We start from the raw sequence: 10,448 nt of genomic DNA on the forward strand, positions 1-10,448 counted from the left end.
TGCAACTGCATATTGGCCATAATATAGCATAGAGGCGGCTGCAACCCCAGTTTGAATCTGGTTAATAGCAGAATAAATTTGTTACAGTTATTTTTTATTCACCCTAAACAGTCTTACGTTGGACCATGACAAATTTACATACACACGAGCTTACAGAAAATGACAACTTCTCGTGGGGCTAGTGGCTCGTTCCTTGCTTTGAACGGACAGCCAAAACGATTCCTAACAATTCCTGTGTGTGTATGGGGGGGGACAAAGGAACCAATCAGATGGCCCGAATCCATGCATGGCCGATGACGGCAGTGATCAACACAGTGGTATTTGAGAAGTGAAATGAAGTTTATATTATTTGCAGACAGTGTGCAATCATTATTTAAACAAAAGTAGGCAGGTGCATACATTTGGAAACCCCATCAGAAAAATGACATCAATATTTAGTAGTTCCTCCTTTTGCAGAAATAACAGCCACTAAACCAGTGGTTCTTAACCTGGATTCGGTCAAACTCTATGAGTTCCGTGAGTCGGTCTCAGGGGTTCAGCAGAGATCAGACACACCTGATTTATAAATTCGTGATAACGCATATCTGAACTGGTCTCGCAAAGGCAACAGCAGAAGTCCTACTGATTTGCTGGCATGTCATTTGTCGTGAATTCATGCATTGTGTTGGTTTTATTCTTTCAACAAGGTGGTGTTCATGCACTTCTGGATGAGTTCCGCTCTATTCTTCTGGCCCAACTCTTTCGGCGCAGCCGTTAGGTAGATATGATGACCATGGAAAGTTCTTTGTGAATGATCAATCTTTGCCTTTCATGTTCATCGGGACTACACTTTTAATAGGTACCTACACTGTGTATTTGGATAGAGACTGCTGAAAGGGGACACATATATGCCTCGTGAACTACATGCATTGCTGCGGGTGAAGAAGTGTGAACAAATAAGTCAGCAGACAAGTTTGCTGATTTATTAGTGCCCAGAAGAGAAGCACTCTGTTCCGTACTGTAACCTGTTAGTTTTGTTCCCAGTTCTTTACAGTTTACCAGTTCGTGACATGTAAGCGAGTCCGTCACTCGTATACTCCATCGCTTCTCTGCCTTTTGGCTAAAATCAAGTGTAGTATCTGTTCTTGGGTTTGGGGGATTAAGATAGCTGACCATAGAAGAGAAAAATTTAACCATAAAAGTGGTGCCAGGGCTCGAAACTAACGATTGCCCGATTGCCCGGGGCAAGTAGCGATGGCAGACGGGCAAGTAGAATTTTTCCTCACTTGCCCGAACTTGCCCTGCCATAATACCATGTTTTCAAGCTGTAAAAAGACGATTTTGTGCATAATTTCTCGCAACTTCTGCCGCTTCTGGTCCGACATTTTGTTTTCTAGGGAGCGGTTAGTTTCTCGTGTAAGTCTGCAATACATTGATAACGGCAAAGCGCTTCGTAATTAAATGCATGCTCCCTCACCCGTCCCTGGCTCTTCTGCGGCTGCGCACCAGCAGAGCTTGTTTCCGGTTGAATTTTGGTACTACAGTAGACTAGTGTGGTTTAATTGCATCAAAAGTTCTACACTGTATTAAAACAGGCTGCAGGCACAATATGATGGAATAAAAACATATGAAGGCAAAACTTATAGTGTTGTCTTTTTTATTGCAAAAATGTGTCGGGCAAGTAAAAATCCACTCCAAAAAAATTCGGGCAAGTAAAATTTTGTTTCGGGCAAGTAAAATTTTCTCCAACTTGCCCGAGGGCAACTTGGGCAAAAAATAAGCTTCGAGCCCTGGGTGATTTTACCCTTGCTTTTACTAATCAGTTCTGTTTTCATCCCGACAATGAAGGTGATTTTAAAGTTGGAATGAGACATTTTTTACTTCATCTGGAAATCCAAGTTGGAGAGACTGAAGAGAGACACCATGAAGAAAAACAAAAAAAAGAAGGAAAAGAAGTGCCAGACTTAAAGCTCTTCCTCTGAAGCAGATATGTTGCCCTGCACATGCGAAGCGCGCTCCTTACACCAAATGTCATGTACCAGCGCCACCTGCGACAGGACCACGCCCCCCTATCAGCCGAATTGCCGCCACCTGCCACAGGCTCAGGGACAGCGCTATATCAACGCCGCCAGCGCAGACCCGAGTGTCCGTCTGTCGCATGATATTGCTTCGCTCTCCGGTCCACGACAAACTGGCGTCCATGAAGAATCGAAGATACCGCAGAACAGCTTGTTCTTCCTAGCCTGATCGCCGATCCAGTGCTAGCTCCAGCTACTCCCACCGCAATAAAGTCTCTATCGCTACGCACTTGGCTGTACTGTCCAATCCCTTACACCAAATGCACCGAAAAGCCAAGCAATAACACGATTCTGGATGGGCTCATACCTCCGGAAACTAAAGCTAATAACCACCGACCAAAGAATTCCTGTGTCTTTTAACCTGCCACCTTCTTTTTCCTTAATCAAGAAGTTTTTGAAGTACTTTAAATTAGAGCAAGAAAATAGTGAAATTTTAACAAATCACAGATCTATGATCTCTGTCCTACAGGAGCGGGAAGCGGTGTGTCCAGTGCGCGGCCTTGCATTCGGCGAGCCCACAACAGTTTGGCCCAACGTCAACCACCCCGCCCTCTCGAAACAAACTTCGGGACCTGTCATGGATGGTGGCCCGTGATGTCCTCCCAGTCAGGTCCGTTATGCACTCTCGGGGCATGTCAGCGCTCTCAACGTGCCCCTGATCTGGCTGTGGCGCCCAGGAGTCAGTGTGGGACCTGCTCTGGTAGTGCAGGGCTGCCGTAGACCTGTGGGTGACCTGCAATTCCCCGCAAGGAAAGCGCTTAATGCAGACCTTGTACTCTATGGGGTGAGACCGTTGAAAATCAAGCAAGAAGACTTTACAAAGCAGTTGCTGACCTTTGCTGCCATCAATGACGCCATGTGGACTTCCAGAAACTTGCTGGTAAGGAAGCACAGACAGATCCCCCCCCCAGCCCGTGGCTGTGCTCCAAATGGCTGCAGCAACTCTCACAGCTGCACACGGCAAGCCTAGGAGACATCGACCAGGTATTGCAGTACCTCCAAGAACAGTGCACCCCCTCTACTGGTTAAATCAATAGTTCAAAACCAAAACCATTTCAATCCGTTCGCTTCATTCTTACAGGATTAAGCAGTCAATTATGACTTGATGGGGTCTGATCTCAATGTAAGATGTTAGGATTCGAGGCTTTCCCACCAAACGGTTTGCAAATAGGTTCATTTCTCAAGGCTTCATGTGAACCCCCCCCCCCTGCTGGTCAAAAAGAGTAATTTATTCCATTAATGAGAATTACATTCACCTTTATATTTTGCTTCATGTAGCCTGATCAAAATGAATAAAACTTCTCTCTGTATGTGCATTCACGTGTAACATTGAAGGAGGTGGACGTGTGTTTCAATATGTAAATAAATACCATTGTTGTCTATTAAGAAGCTAAAAGTTGATGGAACACATTTTTTTTGTAGGGATGCTGTGTTTTAACAAGTAAAGATTGATGTGCTTATGGATGAAGATGACTTGTACTTGTAATTGACAGGGGCGGAGCTGTCAACTGATCATCACCTGGTGGTGGGTTGGCTCCGACGGTGGGGAAGATGCCGGTCCGACCTGGCAGACCCAAACGTATTGTGAGGGTCTGCTGGGAACGTCTGTGAGAATCCCTTGTCAGGAAGAGCTTCAACTCCCACCTCCGGCAGAGCTTTTCCCACGTTCCGGAGGAGGCGGAGGAAATTGAGTCCGAGTGGACCATGTTCCGTGCCTCCATTGTTGAGGCAGCCAACCGGAGCTGTGGCCGTAAGGTGGTTGGTGCCTGTCGTGGCGGCAATCCCCGAACCCGCTGGTGGACACCGGCGTTAAGGCATGCCGTCAAGCTGAAGTAGGAGTCCTATCGGCCTATTTTGGCCTGCGGGACTCCGGAGGCAGCTGGCAGGTTCCGGATGGCCAAGAGGTACGCGGTAGCTGAGGCAAAAACTCGGGCGTGGGAGAAGTTTGGCGAGGCCATGGAGAACGACTTCCGGACGGCTTCGAGGAAATTCTGGTACACCATCCGGCGTCTCAGGAGGGGGAAGCAGTGCACCGTCAACACTGTTTACAGTGGAGATGGCGTGCTGCTGACCTCGACTCGGGACATCGTGAGTCGGTGGGGAGAGTACTTCGAAGACCTCCTCAATTCCACGACGCGCCTTCCATTGTGGAAGCAGGGCCTGGAGACTCTGAGGTGGACTCTCCAATCTCTGGGGTCGAACTCACTGAGGTAATTTAAAAACTCCTCGGGTGCAAGGCCCCAGGGGTAGATGAAATCCGCCCAGAGTTTTTAAAGGCTCTGGATGTTGTGGGACTGTCATGGCTGACACACCTCTACAGCACTGCATGGACATCGGGGACGGTGCCTCTGGATTGGCAGACTGGGGTGGTGGTTCCCCTCTTTAAGAAGGGGGACCGGAGGGTGAGTTCCAACCATAGGGGAATCACATTCCTCAGCCTCCCTGGTAAGGTCTATTCAGGGGTGCTGGAGAGGATGGTCCGTCGGGAGGTCGAACCTGTCACTGGCCAAGCAAGATACCTGGGCCAAGTTTGAGAACCAGTTAGTGTGCTCGAACCTCATAGCTGGTTGAAGCGCTGGTCTTGGAAAGCAGGATCGAGTCCTGATTTTGATTCTCCTTTATATACAAGTTTGAATGTTGTCAGGGTTTTCCAAACTATCATGATCGTTATTTATTATTTTGGAATGTATGTAACCAGTAATAAATAACCTAGCTTGTCCCATCCTACACAATGTCGTAAAACATCCCCTGCTATGTTTTGACCAGAGGTCAAGGGCTTTCTCTCCATCCAGTCCACTCACACACCCACCCTGTTTCTCTTAATAAAAATGCTCTTGCGGGAGGCGAGAGTTAGACGTCATTCGATCATTGCTGTACGCACAGTGACGAATGGACTCTCCGCCTGCAGCTGCCCAGAAAATGACTTACCGTTTTTTTCCGTGTATAGTGCGCCCCCATGTATAGTACGCACCCCTAAAAATGGCATGCTGATGCTGGAAAAAAGCTTGTACCCATGTATAATACGCACCCAATTTTTATGAATTATTTTTAATTTTTTCTTTTTTTTTTTTAAGTCCCAATGATCGTCACACACGTAGGGAGGCAATGGGTCCCATTTTATAGTCTTTGGTATGGTCTTAACTAGGCTGGATGTAATTTTTTTTGTTGCCGTTGATTTCTCCGACTGCCCCTAAACGCACCACCGCGCTCCGTGCGCGCACGGGACAGCAAACGAGCAGGTGATCGAGCAAGCGTCTGATACGAGAGCATTGCGGTCGCATGGAGCGTGTTTGAAGTGAACAGCAGAGAAGAAAGGAACAAGGCAAAGTGTTGTGAAATAAAATATTACCTGTAATACGGATTTAGGTAGAGAACTGAACTCTCGCTCTTTATATAGCTGACGTGTCTTGCGCATCCGTTCTGCGCATCTGTAATGGCGGCCTCCGTATGATATCCGGTTTGCGTGTGTGCGCGTGTGCGTGTGTGCGCGTGTGTGCGAGAGCGAGAGAGAGCGAGAGAGAGAGCGCGAGAGAGAACGCTCAACCGTAGCGCGCCGCCGACCGCCCAACTGCACCGAGCTGGTCGATTATTGTGACAGAGCCGTCCCTGAAATTTAGAAGATATTTTTAAAGTCCTGATGTACTTTCTAAAATTTAAGTGGACCTCAGTGCGCACTGCGCAGGGAGCTTAATTTGGTGCGGTCGCGCAACCGCAGCGCGCCGGGCGCTCACTGTCGCATTGCTTGAAGAGCGCCTTTGTGTTTTAGGATGAACAGCAGAGACCAAAGGAACAAGGCAAAGTGTTGTGAAATAAAATATTACCTGTAATACGCATTTTGTTATTTGCTGATTGAAACTGCTAATTAAACTGTGAATTGAAACTAATAGGAATAAAACAACTCTCGCTCTTTATATAGCTGACGTGTCTTGCGCATCCGTTCTGTGCATTTTATTTCACAACACTTTGCCTTGTTCCTTTCTTCTCTGCTGTTCACTTCAAACACGCTCCATGCGACCGCAATGTTCTCGTATCAGACGCTTGCTCGATCACCTGCTCGTTTGCTGTCCCGTGCGCGCACGGAGCGCGGTGGTGCGTTTACGGGCAGTCGGAGAAATCAACGCCAACAAAAAAAATTACATCCAGCCTAGTTAAGACCATACCAAAGACTATAAAAATGGGACCCATTGCCTCCCTGCGTGTGTGACGATCATTGGGACTTAATAAAAATAAAAAAAAATAATAATAATAATAATTTTTTTTTTTGTACCCATGTATAATGCCACCCCAGATTTTAGGACAATAAATTAGTTACATTTTGCGCACTATACACGGGAAAAAACGGTACTTGTCTCCCATGTGGTTCTTGCAAAATAAGTTAGAGTGAGCACCACTCTAACATTTTGGTGCCGAAACCCGGGACCCTCATACCCGCCATCTGGCTGACGGAGGAGGACGTGCTGCATTGTCGACAGGCCAGGGTCCATTAGGAGGACCTAGAAAAGAAAGTCCTGGGAAGAGAATTTTTCGCTGGGCCAGCATCTTAAGTCTGCCTTCGTCTGACAGAGGTGGATTGACGGGACCCGGCAGTGCAACGAAGCAGGTGACAAGTAAGTTAAAACCCTAAAGTTGTGTGTTTGTGTTGTTGTGAAACACGTAAAAAGTTAAAGGTGCACGAGATATACGGCTTTGGTTTGTCCGAGCTATGAGATACGACTTTGGTTTGTCCGAGCCATGAGATATGGCTTTGGTTTGTCCGAGTTATGAGATACGGCTTTGGTTTGTCCGAGCTATGAGATACGGCTTTGGTTTGTCCGAGTTATGAGATACGGCTTTGGTTTGTCCGAGCTATGAGGTACGGCTTTGTTTTTTCCGGGCTATGAAACAGCTGGGATTCTAGTCCCAGTGGAAGGAACGGGCTAAGAAAAAAACTGTTTATTTTTCCTAATTGAAGAAGGGCGTAGATACTTTTTTTTTTTTTCCGTTTTTCCAAGCTGTTTGGGAGGGTTTTACACCCATCCTGGATAGGCCTAAGAATAAAAAGCGGTAGAGTTTGTGTGGTTGAGAAAGTGTGACTGGTAGAATAAATTGACTAGATAGCAGTTCTAGCATTGATCAACGGCAATAATACAGGCTAGTAATTGTTGAAAGGTCAATTTAAACCTGCATTGAGGATCCTCAAAGAAAAGGAGGACTGTCCCGGTTGCAGCGCAAGCAGAGGAGCAAGGGAGGCATTCCGCTCGTGCGCAAAACTTGTATACAACAACTATGCAGTGGGCTAGACATGCTAAAAAAGTGATCCAAAAAGGCAAAAGTTCTTATGTATTTCATCCATTGATGATGGTAATGATCTAGATGAAGATACAACGGTCTTCTTCCAAAGTTCCCAAAGGGGGAGAGGAAGAGTTAGAGACCAACAAGGCCGCAGGCCGCCATTCAATTCAAACTCCACATCAAATTTGGACTGTTGGAATTGTGGGGAACGGGGACACTTGGCAAGAGTGTGTCGTCGTGAAAAACAAAAACAATCAAAGGGCGGAGGAAGAGGCAGAGGAAAAGTAACATTTTCAGCATGACAAGCTTCCTCCACTTTGACTCCTCATGCTAATACAGAGAAAGAAAGAATAGATGCCAATATGACAATGCTGTTTGTATGCCCAATGACAAATGACCAGAGATCAAATTGTGTGTGTACACTAAAGTTAAAATTTGCAAATCAAGTGGTAAATAAATGGAACTTGCTTCTAGAAGATAAATGAAAGATTCGAAGTCACTGAGGTAGTTAAAAAACTCCTCTGTGGCAAGGCCCTGGGGGTGGATGAGATCCGCCCGGATTTCTTAAGGGCTCTGGATGTTGTGGGGCTGTCATTGCTGACACGTTGCTAAACAGCCTTCTTTTGGACAATGACAGTTTTCCACGCAAGTTTACAGTCGATACAGTCTTGTAGGGCGAGTGGCGCAATGGATGACACATGACGGCAGATTCAAGTGATGAGAATCAAAACAACAGACTTAAGAGACCCAAGGTTAATTAACTCAACCCGTTTCGTTTCAATTGACAGCCCAGGTGACATGCACCTCAGATGAAATGGGGCTAGTTGATCAACAGCAATCTTTTAACGAAGGGCTCATCTGGGAGTTGAAACCCGGACCTCTCACACCCAAAGCAAGATTCGTACCCCGAGACCACACGTGTCAAACTCAAGGCCCGGGGGCCAGATATGGCCCACCGTAACATTTTCTGTGGCTCGCGAAGACAAACTGTGAATTAAATGTAAGTCATGCTAAAATTGCAAATTGTCAACTTTTAAAATCCATCCATCCATCCATCCATCCATCCATCCATCCATCTTCTTCCGCTTATCCGGGGTCGGGTCGCGGGGGCAGCAGCTTCAGGAGGGACTCCCAGACTTCCCTCTCCCCAGCCACTTCATCTAGCTCATCCCGGGGGATCCCAAGGCGTTCCCAGGCCAGCTGAGAGACATAGTCTCTCCAGCGCGTCCTGGGTCGTCCCCGGGGTCTCCTACCGGTGGGACATGCCCGGAACAACTCCCCAGGGAGGCGTCCAGGAGACATCCTGATGAGATGCCCGAGCCACCTCATCTGGCTCCTCTCAACGTGGAGGAGCAGCGACTCTACTCCAAGTCTCTCCCGGATGACCGAACTTCTCACCCTATCTCTAAGGGAGAGCCCGGACATCCTGCGGAGAAAACTCATTTCGGCCGCTTGTATCCGGGATCTCGTTCTTTCGGTCACGACCCATAGCTCGTGACCATAGGTGAGGGTAGGAGCGTAAATCGACCGGTAAATTGAGAGCTTTGCCTTTTGGCTCAGCTCTCTCTTTACCACGACGGACCGGTACAAAGTCCGCATTACTGCCGACGCTGCACCGATCCGCCTGTCGATCTCGCGCTCCATCCTCCCCTCACTCGTGAACAAGACCCCAAGATACTTAAACTCCTCCACTTGGGGCAGGATCTCATCCCCGATCCGGAGAGGGCATTCCACCCTTTTCCGATCGAGGACCATGGACTCGGATTTGGAGGTGCTGACCCTCATCCCGACCGCTTCACACTCGGCTGCGAACCGCTCCAGTGAGAGCTGGAGATCACGGCCTGAAGAAGCCAACAATACCACGTCGTCTGCAAAAAGCCTAGAAATTCTGTCCATAGAAACTATGAACAGAATTGGTGACAAAGGGCAGCCTTGGCGGAGTCCAACCCTCACTGAGAACGAATCCGACTTACTGCCGGAAATGCGGACCAAACTCTGGCATCGGTGATACAGGGACCGAACCGCCCTTATCAGTTGGCTCGGTACCCCGTACTCCCGAAGCACCCCTCACAGAACCTCCCGAGGGACACGGTCGAACGCCTTCTCCAAGTCCACAAAACACATGTGGACTGGTTGGGCGAACTCCCTTGCACCCTCGAGGATCCTGCTGAGGGTGAAGAGCTGGTCCACTGTTCCACGGCCAGGACGAAAGCCACACTGTTCCTCCTGAATCCGAGGTTCGACCTCCCGACGGACCCTCCTCTCCAGCACCCCTGAATAGACCTTACCAGGGAGGCTGAGGAGTGTAATTTCCCTGTAATTGGAACACACCCTCCGGTCCCCCTTCTTAAAGAGGGGAACCACCACCCCAGTCTGCCAATCCAGAGGCACTGTCCCCGATGTCCACTCGATGTTGTAGAGACGTGTCAGCCATGACAGCCCCACAACATCCAGAGCCCTTAAGAAATCCGGACGGATCTCAGCCACCCCCGGGGCCCTGCCACCGAGGAGTTTTTTAACTATTTTGGTGACTTCGACCCCAGAGATTGGAGAGTCCGCCTCAGAGTCCCCAGGCCCCGCTTCCACAATGGAAGGCGTGTCGGTGGAATTGAGGAGGTCTTCAAAGTATTCTCTCCACCGACACACGACGTCCCGAGTCGAGGTCAGCAGCACGCCATCTCCACTGTAAACAGTGTTGACGTTGCACTGCTTCCCCCTCCTGAGACGCCGGATGGTGGACCAGAATTTCCTCGAAGCCGTCCGGAAGTCATTCCCCATGGCCTCGCCAAACTCCTCCCATGTCCGGGTTTTTGCCGCAGCAACCGCCGAAGCCGCGTTCCGCTTGGCCATCCGGTACCTGTCAGCTGCCTCCGGAGTCCCGCACGCCAAAACGGCCCGATAGGACTCCTTCTTCAGCTTGACGGCATCCCTTACCGCCGGTGTCCACCAGCGGGTTCGGGGATTGCCGCCACGACAGGCACCAATGACCTTACGGCCACAGCTCCGGTCGGCCGCCTCAACAATGGAGGCGCGGAACAAGGTCCACTCGGACTCGATGTCCCCCGCCTCCCCCGGGACATGTGAATAGCTCTGCCGGAGGTGGGAGTTGAAGCTCTTCCT

The 10,448-nt window shown here is 48.9% G+C and overlaps 1 non-coding gene across 1 annotated transcript; it reads left to right on the forward strand.

The window, feature by feature from the left end:
• The first annotated feature begins 1,079 nt into the window (after nucleotides 1-1,079).
• Nucleotides 1,080-1,279, forward strand: LOC133143284 (U2 spliceosomal RNA). Its single transcript, XR_009710400.1, has one exon. It is a non-coding gene; the product is annotated as a U2 spliceosomal RNA (small nuclear RNA).
• Nucleotides 1,280-10,448: the final 9,169 nt, after the last annotated feature.

Source organism: Syngnathus typhle, linkage group LG18, assembly GCF_033458585.1.
Source record: "Syngnathus typhle isolate RoL2023-S1 ecotype Sweden linkage group LG18, RoL_Styp_1.0, whole genome shotgun sequence".
Classification (NCBI taxonomy): domain Eukaryota; kingdom Metazoa; phylum Chordata; class Actinopteri; order Syngnathiformes; family Syngnathidae; genus Syngnathus; species Syngnathus typhle.